Here is a 16,455-nt window from a genome sequence, read left to right as displayed (position 1 = left end):
TCGTGATTAAATTTGGATTATACATTTTGGGCCAGAACTTTACTTGGATTTTCAATTTTATTCTTGTTAATTAAGAATATCATTTCAAACAGTGCAGTCATTATTTAAAAATTCTCCTGCCACAAAATATCATGCGCAGGTTCCAAGGAGACTCATTGTACTGGAATTTTTACTCCTGCACCTTTATTAACGCAGATTACAAAAATGACTTCCCAGGTTCCTAACGTGGAGTAGAAGTCAACACAGCAAACAGTACTCCAGGTGGGTCACTTCCTTCCAACACTGCCAGTCTTTGTGCGCCAGTATTTTCTCTTTGTATCACCATACTGCTGGACCTCGGGAAAGCATGGGAAAATCAGTGATGAAGGGAATGTGCAGACATGGAACGGCATCTGCTAGCAAAGAGCTGGCAGTGACTCACATTACTAAATCTTCATCACTTTCACAAAACACACCACAAAGTATAATAAATAATTCATGTTAAACTGCACTTATCAAAACATGAAAACTTCATTTCATGATTCAACACCATTGACTAGGATCATTGCTAATTCTCAATTTTTCATTAAATGGACATGGATGGTACCCACTCACTGACAATAGTAAGAATTCAAGAGCTTTCGCTGATTCAAAAGTGGAATGCTGAACCTGATAACATAGAATGCGGAAACAAAAGAAACTTAAGTGCGATATTCGAACTCAAGAGCCAGTACCCATTTCCTCTTGCTTAATGGCATCGCTTCACATTTTATCCTAATTCAGGTGCTGTAAGGTGGAGAAATTCCCTCCTGGTAACTTTGTGACTCTTGCATAAGTCCATTGGCCCAAAACATTGCTGACATCATATATAAACATGTTCCCAAACCTCCCTAGGAGCTAAGAAACCTTTTAGGGTCAGCATATGCCATTATCCTGTCTTCAACCTGTCACCGAACTTTTTAGCCTGCATTTTCCTGACTTTCCATGCCTCTCTGTATTAAAGTCTGCAGAGGTGTCCTTTATGCCTTGGATTGTGTCATATACATCTGTCAACTTATTAAGAACCCATTACAGTGTGAACCTGGCATAATAGAAATAACACCAGACTTGGGTTCAGGCGACGTAGATTTCTGGCTGTGGCAGGGATGGGACAATGTTGTTCATCACACCTATGTTCTCTTCTTGGGCACACAACTAGTCTTCATTTTCCATCCTTTCTCATACTTAGATGTGGCTGTGTCACTGAGTTCTAGCCAGCAGAATGTGAGCAGAATGTGTACCTACCTACCTACCTACCTATCATCTCTCTGTCTGGTCTGTATCTATCTATCTATCTATCTATCTATCTATCTATCTATCTATCTATCTATCTATCTATCATCTATCTATCTATCATCTATCTATCATCTATCATCTATTGAGATACACACACATATGTATATGTATATGTATATGTATATGTATATGTATATGTATATCACTTCTAGGACTGACTCATAGAAACCTGCCACATGTGTTCTGTCATACTCCTTTCCCTTCCTGCAGACAAGCCATACATTGGTGGTAGAGCCACAGGGAGCCAGGCATCTGGATCCCTGAATCACCATACAGACTCCTGCTTTCCCCAATAAACAAATACCCACATTGGATTATTCTGTAACTAAGAAATACATGTCTGTGTATGATGTTCCTGAGATTTTGGTGTTGCTTAGAGTAGCTACTATTACTTTAACAAATACTGTCACACCAATACCTTTGGCTCATTGTCTTACCTTCTGTCCACCCTTGGGCAAGTTAGCCTCTCAGAATCTCTATAACCTCATCTGTCAATGGAGATAATAAGATAAGCATTTTTATCCCATTTTACAGATCAAAGGATTAAATCGGATGCTTTGTAGATAATTATACAAATACAAGGTGGTGCTATTATTATTGGATCTTGCTCACATAGGTAACTAATATAATCCTTACCATTCAGGTACCTCAGTTTCTTTCATAACCAACTAACATTTCCTGCTAAATGTGAAGCTGGGGCTCTGGAGCACCTGTACTGCTCAGCTATATAAATTGGGGTGTAGGAGCCCTCAGATATTGCTGACTCCCTCCAATATGTCATCCTGCTGATCCGACTGTCCTTACTACCTAGATGATGTCTCAGGACTTGACCTCCTGACCAATTAACTTCTGTGATCATCCAGGGCCCAATTGTAGGTGTCCATACTGTGAGTTTCCCAAGCCTTTCCTGGACCCTTTAAAGTCTCATAATAGCAAATATAATATTGAGTGCTCACGATATACTGTTATTATGTGCATCACTCCCAGGTCATTTTCACAACTACCTAAGGAAGGAGATACTTTCTCATCTCCATTTTGCAGATGATAAAACTGAAGCTTTAGAGAGGTTAAGAAATTTGCTCGCAGTCACCAGTATAGACAGATTCACACTTGTGTCTCTAGAAGACCTATGCTCTTAACCTCAATGGTTAACTCTTTGCTTTACAGCCCAGCATTGCCCATTCATTCCCTTCTAAGAGTCTCATTGCTGAGAAAGCAAAGTCTCCTTGTAGGAGAAAAAGATTGTACTTTTTTAAAGGAGCCAAAAGCAATGATCCCTTTGGATGATTCAAATGGACATTAATATTCTTGCATATGTTCCTCCAAATTTATTAGTCATTTATCTTATTCATTGTACCTTAATTTGCCTGCAAGTTATATTAATGCAATTTTTTAATGCTAAGAAAGAATCCTCTGGAGGAAACTACACAGCAACACTGTAGCATCAATGTTCAGTGTCTGAGAGAAAGTAGAGGAGTGGACGGTCTTCCTGCTTGTGTAGATCTGGCTGCCTTCGGTGGGTTCTGCGCTGGGCCAGGAACCTAAATTCATCCCAATGTGATTGTCAGCGCAGAGCATAAAGGGAACACCCAGAACAGCTCCTACTCTGTCAGTTGTAATTGCCTGACTAATAAAAGGCAAAGTCATTGGGTTATTTTGCTTGCCGTCTAACAAAGACTTAACATTCCAGGATGTATGACTATCTGTGCTGAACCGATATTCCAATGGGCTCTTTTCATGCCGATTCCTACCCAACTTTTGCCCTATCTCCTACCAAAGCTGAACAATTTAGTTGTCAAGCAAATATGTCCTGTGTTGTTAAAGAGAGGCAGTATGTGACAATTTGCTCTTACAAAGTATATAAAGTCAGAAATAAATCTGCTCTGAGTTGATCTCTTGAAATTTCAAAATATCCCGTGTCTATGAAATTTGGAGAGGCTAAACCTCATCTTGACATGTTTGTTGTCATCAAAAGTTTAAACTCATGAGTAAGGGAACTCTTCCCATGGGACAATATTACTGAATTCACCATTGAAGTCAAAATAAAAACATATATTATGTAAATTTTATGTAATTCCCCAACCACATTGCAGGGTAAGCCTTCTTAGAGCTATCTTACAGATGAAGAAGCTACATTAAGCAAACCTAATTAACTGGCCCAAGACGCACAGCTAACAAGTGGCAGATCCAGGCTTTGAAGCCAGGCAATCTTGGCCTCACAGCACATACCCAAAGACTTCTCTGCTTGGAGAGCATCTGGTTCTTGAATAAGAGATCCCTATAATCTGAGCATACACAGGAAGTTGTTATGGAGGGACTGCAAAGCAAGAAACAGAAGGCCTGCTTTGTCAGAGCCTTTCCGGTCAGCTTTGGTGAGCTTGCCCTCTTCGTTGTGCATTCCCCACAAAAAAACCTCTGCTGACGTCAGAGCTCCCCCTCCCCCTGGGAAATGAAAGAGGACCAAGCAGGGGAGATCTTGGTGACTATTGTGAAGATGGAGCCAAAGAGACCCATGCAGTTCCAATTAAACAGCATGCCTTCCATGGCCCGTTCAACGTCCTGCTCATTCTCAAAGCGTACCCAAAGAGTTTCAGCTTTGGCAAAGGTCTGTGAGATTTCATGCTCCTTTTCCCCATGTAATAAAAAAGTCATTTTTGCCTCAGGCTGAGGAAAACACTGGCATTTTTAACTTTAAAATATTTGGGTGAAATATATATATTAGATTTATTGTTTTTTGGAAATCTTGTAGACATTCGCAGTTTTAGTTCCTTGCTGAGCTTTTCTGGAAACTTCCATGGGAAGAAGGGTTAAAAGCAGAGGACTGAGGTTGGCTTTTAAACTCCAAATCTGGAGGGTGAGTAGAAGATTTTTTTAAATTGTGCCTATTGGGTTTCAGATGACATACAACTCAGTCTCACACTGGGTGGAGAGCAGAGGACTGGTGAGGATGCCATCTTGCTCCCAACCTCTTATAAAAACTAGAGTAGGATTCCCTGTTCTGTGTTCACTGAGCAGCCTGGGGAGATTTTACTCATGTGCTCATCTTCCTTTGCTTATTAATTCTCCTAAAAGGAAAGCAGGAGAGAAAGATCCAACCCTTCATAATCCAAACCATACAGGGAAGAGGCAAAGCAGAGCCTTCACCAAGAATTCAGATGTTTAATGTGATGGTCAGACTTCAACACACAGGCTCCAAATTCCAAATGAGTTTTGCCTATTTCCCCATTTTCTCTTTTGCCATCTCAAGCCTGCATCAAAATGCATTGCCTTTGGTTTTTTCCAGCCCACACAATTGTCTTTCCATTTTATGGGTCAGGGAACAGAACCTAAAGTGATACCCTCTTTAAAAACTCACCCTGTCCCTCCTAGCATCACCTACCTCTCATCTCAGTCCAATTAGACCCCTCCAATCCTTCCCTCTTTCTCTCAGTTTCTGAGAGTAGAAACACTCCATTATCCTCTTTCGTTTTGATGACTTGAATATCTCAGAAGATATTTATGGTGGAGTCATGCACTCCCCACTTTATTTCCTACTCATTTTTCCTGATCCTAGAGGCAACTTTGGTTGGAGAGCATCTACCTCATCTCCCAAATCTTCTAGCCTTGGGACCCTAGTGAGGGGAGTGAGTCACTCAGTTGGTGTACAAATACCTGAGGAGTGCCCAACGGGTGCTTCGCCCTGGAGATGCAACAAGGAGACACTTCTGCTCTGGAGGGGACTCCTCAGGTAAGGGGATGGCATTCAGTTAAACTCCTAGGCTCCCGTGTCAACCCCACCCTAATCCCAGCCCAGGGAGGAACGTGTGTAACCAATGCCAGAGCCTTCATCCTAACATTAACTCCTCATACACCACCACTATCATTTCTGTCATTTTCACAATGCCTCCCAGAACTTTCCACCAAACAGCACACTCACATTTAGGGGTGCTCATGAACACCCTCAATTCCTGCAGTCAGTCATCTGACACTTTTTTAGCCTCTTTCTTACACATGTAATTTAATGGGTACAATTTGGCTACGTCAGACCTATATTCTTGGCAGTTCTCCCAGGTTTACATGAGCCAGATAAGTGATGTCTAGTTAAGGCCAGGTCACCATATCCTTAGTTTCCACAAAATCTCTCTCTGCATATTCTCCTTTGATTTAGGGATAGACTAGAAAGAAAATAATTACCTTAAATCTTATTTTACATGTCACGATATGAAGATTTATCCCAGACACAAGCATGCATTCTTAATTATAATCCCAGCATTGATCTGAGCAAGTATAAGATATATGGCTGCAAATTGCTGGTGGTTTTGCATTACCATTTTAGTGCAATTAATGTCTACCACCAAAGCATCATATTATGCATAGGACAAAATTAAAAAGAAGCTTGAAATGTTATATCCTACCCAGGAAATGTTGTTACTATTGCATTGTAAAGATGAAGAGTTAAGGTTTTCATTTTTAATTACATTACTGAGTGATTCTTCTTAAGGGAGCCTAATTGTGAAGAATATAAATTACTTTGCAAGTTTATGGTAAGGGACTAGTAATCTTTTGGGAAGCAAACAAACAACCAAATTAGAATTCAGCAGCATTCAATAGTAAAGTTTAAAATTTCCATCTGGTTGTAATTCTTTTATAAAAATCTTTATATTAGAATATTGCAGTTGACAATTTGATCATTCATGAAGCATTTTTGCTGTGATTTGGGGGAGATACAAAGACAGTTTGAATAGGTTCAAGGCTGCTGCCCTTCCATTTCTAGGGCTACCTTCTTCCTTGAATTGTCTCCTCTCTTCTCATAGGGCCCCAATCTTCCTGGAGCCCTTCTTGGAGTGCCCGCTCAGGCTGACACACTTCTCCTCTCCATGGCAGTGAACTAGGTGGGCAAATTCACCTTGCCTCTACTACAATCAGAATCACTCTTCTTTCCCTGCAAGCCATTCAGCTAACTGTTAAGGGAAAGCAGCTGATTAAACCAAGTCACACTCCAGTGCCGATGACTAAAAGTGCTTAATGCTCCCAGGGGTATCTGCAGCTGAGACCCTGTGCCTGTAATGGTGGCATGTCAGGTGGTGTGACAGACTGGTGGGGATATAATTTTTGGTGTGTTTTGATTCCACTCAGATCATACCACTTATAGATGTTAAAGGAGCTGGTATAAAAGGATTTCACATTTTGCCTAAGGTCTTTCTTTCAGGACTTTAAATGATTAGAAGAGGTCTTAGAGTTCTACTTGTCCCAAGAAAGTTTTGTCCAGGGTCACATCCATCTGCCCTTTCTTTGAGCTATTGTATGAACCTCACCCATAGATGCTGCCTTGTAGAGATGTAGAAAAGTTTCTTGCGCAGATTCATTCCCACTTAAGGGAATCCTGACTTTGGTAGAATTAGAGCAAATTTTTGACATTTGCCAAGGAGGTATTCCTAGGCCTTTCATTTTCCCCATAAAAGAAAGTATAGCTTCCCAGGCATCAATGCATGTGAGGATAACAACAAACATTTGCTGTTTTCAGCACTGTTCCATGTGTTTTCCATATATACAAAATGAATTCATAAAACTAAAGAAGTATAAAATAAACTTAAATAACATAACTTTTTGGTGAGTTTGTAGCATTTATACTTCTGAAGTGAGTAAAGCTTAAAATGGCACTAACACTTTCAAGTCATCCTGCATTAACTCCTTTAATCTCCATGACAACCTTTACATGTAGTTAGCATTATTCACCCCATTCCACAGATGGGAAAACAAAGGTACTGGGAGGTTAAGAAATTTGCCCAATGTTATATAGCTAGTAAGGGGCTGAACTGGGACTGTAAACCCAGACAGTGTAATAATCTCAGTGTTCATGCTCTTAGCCACTATGCCACAATGCCTCTCAGCAGTCACTAGGAAATAGCAGAGATGTTGCCATCCTTAAAAACAGCTAGACTCAGTCATTAGTTAAATGTTTCACTCTCCACACCAGCCTGAAATTGCCATAATTCAATTTCATCCCTCAGCAAGATGGCAGGGCCCCCATTAGTACCAAAACCATGAATGATCAAATCTAGGACTGCTAAGAGTCTCCTGTGTCCCCCACTCCTGTATCCCCACACTTTTACATAGCATGGTCCAATCTATACTTGTTGAATTAAATTGAATGGAATTGCCAGCCTTTTGAAATTCTATGCGTAGTTTGGGAAAGTCCTTCTGTCTTGCCCTCCTCTTAATTCCACACCTGTTGGGTGGCCTTGGGATGGCCCATTTCCCTCCTGCATTCTTCTTGTCCATCACGTGGAACCTCCCTCCATAAACCCACCATACCTACTCCAGCTCAGAGAGCCATAGTGAGGGCCTACTGCTATCTACTTAATAGCCTCCAAACCTGCTGCCTTCACTCATGGTAGGGAAGCTCAGTGCTCTGTTTTGGGGATCCAGTCCTTTCTTGGCCAGAACCAAACTTGAAGCTGTTTTATACCTGTAGTCAAGCAGTCAATCAGCCTTCTCTGGCTCATTTAAGGGACCTCATTTGTCCTTCCCAGACCACCTGAATCTCTTTCTCCAGACTCACTGGCCTCCAGCTGACCTTGGATGGGGGGGCTTCTGGTCTCCCCACCCTGTTTTCTTGGCAAGCCCAACCCTCGTGACCCTGGCAGTTGGAGGAATTAACACCTAAGATCCAGGGGGCTCTGTCTGTCTTTCATGACCCACAGACACAGGGCCTACTTGTTGACCTAACTTTATGGCCCTGTCCCTGGCACCTGGAGCCCCAAGACTGACCTGGTCCCATTAGCCAAGGCTCCATCAACGATACTTTATTTCTTACTGGCATTTCTGAAAACTGAGAGGTTGCTCAGGGATTTCTGAGCCTTGAGTTAATTAGAAGTTAATGATGTGTGTTTTGATGAGAAAATAAAAGATTTTGTTTATCCACTTGAGAGGAGGAAAATTAGGAGTAAAAAGGAGAGAAGGAAAAACACAAATTCTCAGATTTTCAATGAAGTTTTAAATGGTTCATGTCTGTTGAGTTCCCAGTCATTGCTGGAACATTCTTTGGGTGTTGATTTTATGTATCAGCTCTCAGAAAAATTCATGGAGTGTTCAGCTCTACCTAAGGCTGTCAGGAGACACACAGAAGGCCACAAGGGCTGGACAAGTCATTTTACTATTCAGAGAACGTGTGAATACAACCAGGAAGTGTATTTATACTTCTGCTTCAAGCAGAGGGAGGGAGAGAGGAGCCTATAGGGACCAGAGGCAATTTCCAACAGTAGGTCTTCCAACCAGAGCCATGGTTTACAAGGATACCCCAACCAGGTCAACATCTGCAGAAAGGATGTTTTGAAAACTCACTCTTGGTTCATCACTGTTGAAGTCATGGGGAAGAGGCAGAGGGGCTCCATAAAGGCAGGATGTGCTAATGTAAAAGGAACAGGCTTTGGAGTTAAACCAATCTGGGTGGGATATCACTTAACTATTCCAGATTTCTCAACCTCTCTAAGTCTCAGTTCTCAGTCATAAAATGGGCCAGTACTGTTTAACTAACAGAGTTACCACGAAGACGAAACGGTTCTTTAAGTGAAATTAACTATCACAGGTTAGGTGAGTGTCATATACTCTCCCTACCCCTTCCGTTTTTTTCCCATAGAAAGCCCACAGCCTCTACTCTCTGGAGTGCAAATGGTCTTTAATGGCTAACATTGAAAACACAAAAACAACTCACCAGGGAAATAGTAATTCATAATCCTCCCTTTCAGGAATTCCTTGACCAAATTAATGAGGTGTCCTTTATTAAATATTAGTGTTGAAATTTTACAGACAGTTTGGACTAATAAATTCTGTCGGAGTTAGGCAGTCAAAGCCTCGCTTTCCAAATAAGCCCACAGAAGTAATGTTTGATGATAGTCTTACTCAGGCCAGTTCAGTCAGTCACGTCACAAATGAGTTACAAGTGGGGTTGGATGAGAGACGGAGTGAGGGTCTTTTCCTATCACTATTCTTAAAATGACAATTTGGAGCCCATCTTAATGGACAGCAGCATCATCTTTGCTGGGCAAGACCAGTCTATGTGATAAGAAGTACCCTTTCATGAGCATCTGCTCTGAAGATGTTAATGGGTAGTCCTAAATCTAAGAGCAAGTGAGAATATTACAGGATCTCAGCTGTTCTAGAACAGTATCTTCTCACTAAACTACTTTTGCCTCTGGGTTTGGAAGAGTCAAATTTGTGTCTTGAGTCATCTGGGAAGGAGTTATTGATGGAGCAGCTTATATGAGGGGTTATACACTGTAAAGATTTTGTCACCACCTTGGAGAAGATACCCCAAGATCATAGAGACATTTGAGAGCAGGCCAAAAAAAGAGAGCCCAAGACTTTAGTCTAATTCTTCTGTATTTCTAATTCTTCTTTATTTCTGCCCTTTTGAACACATCAAAATTGTGTTCTTTCTACTTGGAGAGAATTTTTCAATCAAAACTGGGAGCTTATCAGAATTGCCTTTTCATTCTGGCACCAGTTTAGCTCTGTAAGTTTATTTTAATGAAGGATTTTGTTCCCCAATTAAGCAACAATTTTCAGGACCATCTCTGGGTTTAAGGTAGCTTTAGCATGTCTATAAAAACCCAAGAGCGATTTGAAGCAGCTGATTACGAATTCCTCATGAGATGAATGGTAGTGAGTTCATGTTTGACATTGGCAATTTCTTTGGAAATGAAAAAAAATGCACCTTGGAATTGCTCCAAGTCCTGGAATGATGAAAGAAAAGAATATTCAAGTTTTCCCATATGAGAATGGTGGTGGTAATGAAGATGAGGGTGGTTATGATTTAGAAACTAAAGGACATAAGCCAATTGGGAAGTCATTTGGGGTGTGTCTGAGGTCAGAATCATATGGGGGAACTCAATGAGATGTTTTATTTCTTGTTTGGGGAAAGATGGACAAGAAGATTTTCTCCAGCAAAAGCTAAGCCTGTCCATGTTCCCCCAAAGCTTAGAGGTACCCACTTCAATCTGTGCCAAGCCAGGAAGTAGAACAACACACATTTGTCCAGTGAGAGAATTGCCTCCTGTACACAACTGTGAACTGATATTCCCATAGCATGTTTGACTCTTCCAGAATTTACTTTCTGAAGCCTCTTTAGACAACAACTGTAGTGGTTCCTTAAAAGCTACCTGCAAGGAAAGATCCACCTATGGGTGCTAAAATTGTAGGTGAACATTTGAGGAGAAACAGGCTATCTCTCTCAAGGTATTTAAAATTAGAAAAGGGAAAACAGTAATTTAATGTGGAGCAGCATAACAGACACAACTGCGTGATCAAAGTTAACATAATAATCAGCCATGTCAACATCATGTGCCCTCTGATATGATGCCCTGAGAAGGGTACATTATCACTTCTATGGTATTCTTGCCACAAATACATAACTTCAATTTAATTATGAGAAAACATCAGAGAAAGCCCAACTGAGGGACATTCTGCAAAATAACTGACTAGTACTCTTCATAAGTGTCAAGGTCAGAAAAGACAAAGGAAGGTTGAGGAGTTTTCACAGATCGAAGGTGCCTAAGGAAAAGTATATTCTGGAATAGGAAAAGGACATTAGTGGAAAGACTGGTTAAATCTGAATAAGGTCTATAATGTACATAATAGTACAGTGCTATGTTAATCTTCTGGGTTCGATGGTTGTACTAAGATATTAGAAGATGCTACCATTAGAGAAAGCTGGATGAAAGGTATATGTGAATTCTCTGTACAAGTTTTTGCAACTTTTCTGTAAGTGAAAACTTATTTCAAAATAAAAAGTTAATAATTTTCCTGGAAAAAAAACCCCAACCACAAAGTGGCATAATATTGCCCTACCAAGTTCCTTTGTGCCTCAGTGAATCAGATGGGGGTGCATAATTATCTTCCTTTGCATTGTGTTTAATTTCTACAAGTTGTAACTTGTGAAGCTCATCTCAGTCCTGTGGGTAGCCCAGGAAAAGGATATTTCATGTTTCAAGACTAAAAGAATAAAATCGAGAAGAGCTTCTCACAAGCTTTATTACTTGTCAGAAATGTGCCTGTGAACAGGGAAATACCAATGATGTAAAAATAAGTAAATATATATATATGTATATATATATATATATATATGTATATATTTAAAGGCTGCTGCATGGAAGAGAGAATTTAAGGCAGGAGGACTGCCAATTATTTGATTTTTTTTTCCTTAAGAGCTCTGTACTTCTTTGGAGTCAGAATCCAATTGTTTCAAGTCTTCATTAATCAGTGACACCATTCATCAAATGGACACATTGACATAATGAGCTCTCATAAATACAGTGTTTGTGATCTTCCTTGGATTATTAGAGTGAGGAATGGAGGGCGGAAAAGAGTGAAATTACACGGTACCTCATCTACTTAGTCTAAAACATACTTACGTATGCCACACCAAATTAACATCCAGTCATCTTTTCTGTTTCATCCCATTCTTCTCTCTATTTCTCTGTCTTACTTCGTTTCTGTCTCTCTTGCATGTATAACGAATGAACCAAAGGCAACCCCCAATCCCTTAATTGAGGCAGTTCAGGTCAAATCATGATTGTTAATGGAAAGAAACCAAATCATTTGTCACAGAGCTTCATTTTGCCTGTGCTGCCTGGTTTCCTGCTGTTATTGTACTTAGAGTAGATGCTAAAAGCAGTCGCTCCAGCCTCTTCACAGGAAAACAAATCTCAGCTGCAGTCTGAATAAAAGCACCTGGCACTCCGGATCAGCTGGGGTCCAACAGCTATTTTTCCAGCCTTGGTTGCTCCTCTGGTTGATTGAAATGAACTGCCATTTTTGAATGAAAGTTAGCTTCTACATTTTCAAGTACTATCTTTGGTCTCAAATGAGTGAATCACCCTGGAAAATATGGAAGCCCCAAATTCCTTTTCTCATTGTACCACTTCAGGACTCATAGACTTTCTCCAAGTTTCTAAAACTGAAATTCATGGGCTCGGAACCATCCGTGTATTAAGATGGAGATTGACGGTGCACACATTGAAAATTGGAGAGCTGTCACCCAGAGGCCAGGAGAGCAGGTTCTTCTTGTGGGGAAAGGACAAAACATTTGAGCATTTGTGGAAATGACAGTTCCCTGGAATCCCATAATTTCAACAGTTTTTTAGACTGTTGGCTATAGAAGTGGTGCCAGTTTTAAGATCTGTCTCACAGATGGAGGAACAAATATGATAGGCATGTCTTTGGTCAGAAATTAGGTTCAGAAATAACATGATAGCTGCTGGTCATGATCAGCCTTCCGGTTGGCTGCCTTTAACCCTCAATCACATGGGGCTTTCCTGGGGCCAGTCTCTAATGCATGTCAATAAGATTAATCCTCCCTTTCTGGAATCCAACCCTGACCATGGCTTAATCCAGGCTGTGGTGTGTGAGTAGGGTGTGTGTGTGTGTGTCCTGTGTGTATGTGTGAGTGGGAGCAGAGTGTTATTTGTCATGAGAGGACAGAACCTGAGAGAAGAGATTGAAAGATGCCAGGCATTCCTGTGAGATGACCCAATTGTAACTTCTGAAACCATTGCCTTCAAAGATTTCTACTCTAGGTCAGAGAGTTCTAAGTCTGGCTGAATATCTGAGTCATCTGGAGAAGCTTTAAAAAATACAGATTTCAGGGCTCTATCCTAATCATATTGAATCAGAACTTCTAGGGTAAGGGCCAACAGGTGGCTCAGACTGAGATCCAGTTTTGAAAATCACTGTTCTTGACCACTATTAACCACTATATCCCCTGACTTCATAGGACACTGTGAATAAGTGATAAAAATAATAATTTAATGTTTATCAAGCATTTACTATATGCACAGTGCTAAGAACTTTTTGTGCATCATATTATTTAGTTTTCACAGTAGCTCTATGAGAAAGATACTATTATTTTCATTTTAAAGATGAGAAAACTGAAGTTCGGAGAAATAATTTGCTTAAGATTTCACAGCTAATAAGTGGAGGAACCAGGATCCATATACAACTGGTCTGATGTATGAGTCTCAGTTCTTTCTTACTAGGCCATAATGCTCTGGAACACTGAGTATACTCTTAGTTAATTTTGGCCCTAGGATGCGGAGAGTGGAGGAAGGGAGTAACTACATCAGAAAAGAATGAAGCACAGTGTGTATATGTGTGCCTGTGCGTGCTTGCACACATGAGTGTTTGCAATGTGGAGAGCAGATGGAGAACTGAGGAAACTGGTAGATGGCTGAGAAGAGTATGATGGGACAGTGAAACAATAATTACTTTGGAGCCAAAGACTTACATGAGAATCCCAGCTCTGCCATTTGGTAACTGCATGATTTTACTCAGGGCATTTAGCCTCTCAGGGCCTTGATTTCTCTGTCAAAAAAACCCCCTATATTGTAGGTTATAAATAAGGTCGATAAACTGCTCAGCACTGAGTGGATACTCAGTTATGGCAGTCATTATTAGATGTTAGTCTGTTACAAAGAAATAGAGCAACATTTCTCAAAGGACTGATGTCCTGACCCTGAACTGGAAGTTGTTATCAGAAACAATCTACCTGAAGACAAAGTGGCTAGAAAAGGTTCAGAACAAAATTCTTTTGGAAAACTACCTGCGAGATAGCGCATCTTTCGGTATGGGGAAAAAAAAGTAATCCAAAGCATAGTTGTCCTTTGGCTCATATGAAGAGTTATAGGAAAACAAGATTGGGGGGGGGGGGCAGTATCGCTAAAGGCCAGAATAGTGGATCCAAGTGATTTTAATATCAAGATGGTCATAAAGGATTAGTTCTTTTTCTCTCCTCTTAGTTTCATGTTCTCAAAGGCAGCCTTGTGTTTTTACGCAAGACAATGCTCTTTCTAATCTGAGGGTACCAGAGAAGAGACCTCAGGGAAGAACAAATTCTTCCCTTAGATGAAGATTGTGTACAGCCCAGTGTGTGTCCATTGGCTGGACATGATCCTTGGAATTTTGCTGATGGGTTTGGACTCTGAATTTCACAGTGATGGCAGAAGATAGGAAGACATTTAGAAGCTGTTCTACAATAACAAGTAGGCACTACAGCCAAAAGATGACTAAGAGGGAGCAATAATAGTCCTCCATCATTGGAAGGATATAATGGTCCCAGGGAGAGTAATTAGATAACATAAAAAGAATTCTTGGGAAGGAAAATTCAGACACTCAAGAACATTTTCTGCATGTCAGGACTTGTGAAATAGTGTTCCAAGAGAAGAGGCAGAAACTGTCTTCACTGAATCATAGAAAGTCAAGTGAAAATTGAACGTGATAAAACACTCCAGCTGGGCATCTCCCATCTAGTTCTCAAAGATGCATTTGACAAGGCTTATACTTGAGAAAGATTTTGAACTATAGCCATGAAAATGAACAAGCTGTTGTTGTATGAAAAACATGGATAAATCTCATTAAGTGTAATGTTAAGTGAAAAAACCTGGACACAAAGATACACAACGTATGATTCCACTTGTATAAAGGTCCAAAAGATGTAAAACTAATCTATGTGTCAAAAATAAGATACCATAGTTATCTTTAGTATGTAGTGATTAAGAGGAGACATGAGGAATATTTCAGGGGTACTGGTCATATTCCATTCCTTGTTCTGGGTGCTAGTTAAGTGGGTCTGTTCAGTTTGCAAATATCCATCGAATTGAAGACTCATGATTTGTGCATTTTTTTTCTGAATGTATATTTCAATAAAAAGTTAATAAAATAAAGGTTTTATTTTATTTAACTACAAGGAGTAATTTCTTACAAGGGAAACAAACCTCAAATACCCAATCTCAGAGTTTATTTCTAATTGCTTCAACCATGAAACTTTTATTTTTTTCTTGAACTGCAAATTTTTCAACTTCTTGTGATGGTCAAAATAACCTAGTATATCAATTTGAGTCCTTCAAGAAGCATATCTAAGATGCGATTAGATGTGCAAGAAATTTATCAGAAGAAATTCGTCTGAGGGATAAAGAGAAAAGAAAGAGTAGGAATGAACTTTAAGCCAAAATACAGATATGACACCTGTGTAAGGAGAGGAGTGGACAGAAGATTGAAGACCTTGGTCCATAGTGTGGTCCTGAGAAAAATCTCAGTCATGTTGATGTGGAGGCCTTGGGCAAATTCTGCTCAGTAGAGGAATACAGCAGTGGGCAGAAACAGTACAGAAACAGGCCCAGAAGCCTACCCTTCAGGCTGGCTGGTGTGGGAGAGGTCATGGAGAGGATGAGATGTGGCCTGGTAGCTGATCGGTGCCTCAGGAGCAGGAGGACTCTGATGGGAGAGGCCAGCTTCATGTCAGGTCCAGCACACGGGTGGTCCGGCTCAGAAACTGGGCAGGGATAATTCTAGGGGTGAAGGGCATCAAGATTCTGCTGGGAGGGGCCGAGGCAGCAGGGTGCGGTGGGGAGCAGTCTCACGACGTTGACCTGGCACAGAGAGGCCACAGATGCAAAGCACGGCAGCACCCACTGCTGGCCATCCCAGTGGGAGAGGTCCCGCCATTGCTCTCTCTTCCTCCTTCTATAAAATTGTTCTCTTCACAACAACTTGAGAATTCTCCCAAGTGAAGGAAACTGAAACGATTGAGGTCCTTTCTGTAATATACACTGACGTCCTGTTCAAAAACGAGTGACCGTGCAACTCCTTTCGCCCCTCGCAATCACAGCCACAGAAAAGAAACCTCGCGAGTGACGTCGGAGGGACCTGCTGTGCACGAGTCGGGACAAAACCGAGCCGCCACCCCCACGCCGAAGGTTGCGGGAACATGCAGTGCATTTTTTGGCATGGATCGTTTGTAAGATTAAGGCCACGTTCTCATTTGTTTATAAACCGTGTGCTGGCTAGATCAGATAGGGCGTGTGTCCGGGGGAATTCATTTCTAGCAGGCGATGGGCTTGATGGCGGAGAAAGTCCTCAGCAGCTGTTCTTCCAAGAGACAAGGGCAGAGACAGACTCTTGTCCTCACCGCAGGGCCAGGCACAGGGGGCTGCAGTTTCAGCGGCTGGGGTATTTAGGGGCCATTGCTTGTTGTCCCCACTAAGGGTAACACTCCTGCCTCGGAGTGTCTCAGCAGCTATTTTTTATGACTGTTTGGGTTAATATTCTCATTGTCGCTGCTAACTCCTCCAGGGCAACTTTACCGATTCTTCCTTTCTTCCTGAGAGA

The sequence above is a fragment of the Rousettus aegyptiacus genome, unplaced genomic scaffold, assembly GCF_014176215.1.
Source record: "Rousettus aegyptiacus isolate mRouAeg1 unplaced genomic scaffold, mRouAeg1.p scaffold_m13_p_9, whole genome shotgun sequence".
In the NCBI taxonomy this organism is placed as follows: Eukaryota; Metazoa; Chordata; class Mammalia; order Chiroptera; family Pteropodidae; genus Rousettus; species Rousettus aegyptiacus.
This window is presented reverse-complemented; position numbering follows the sequence as displayed.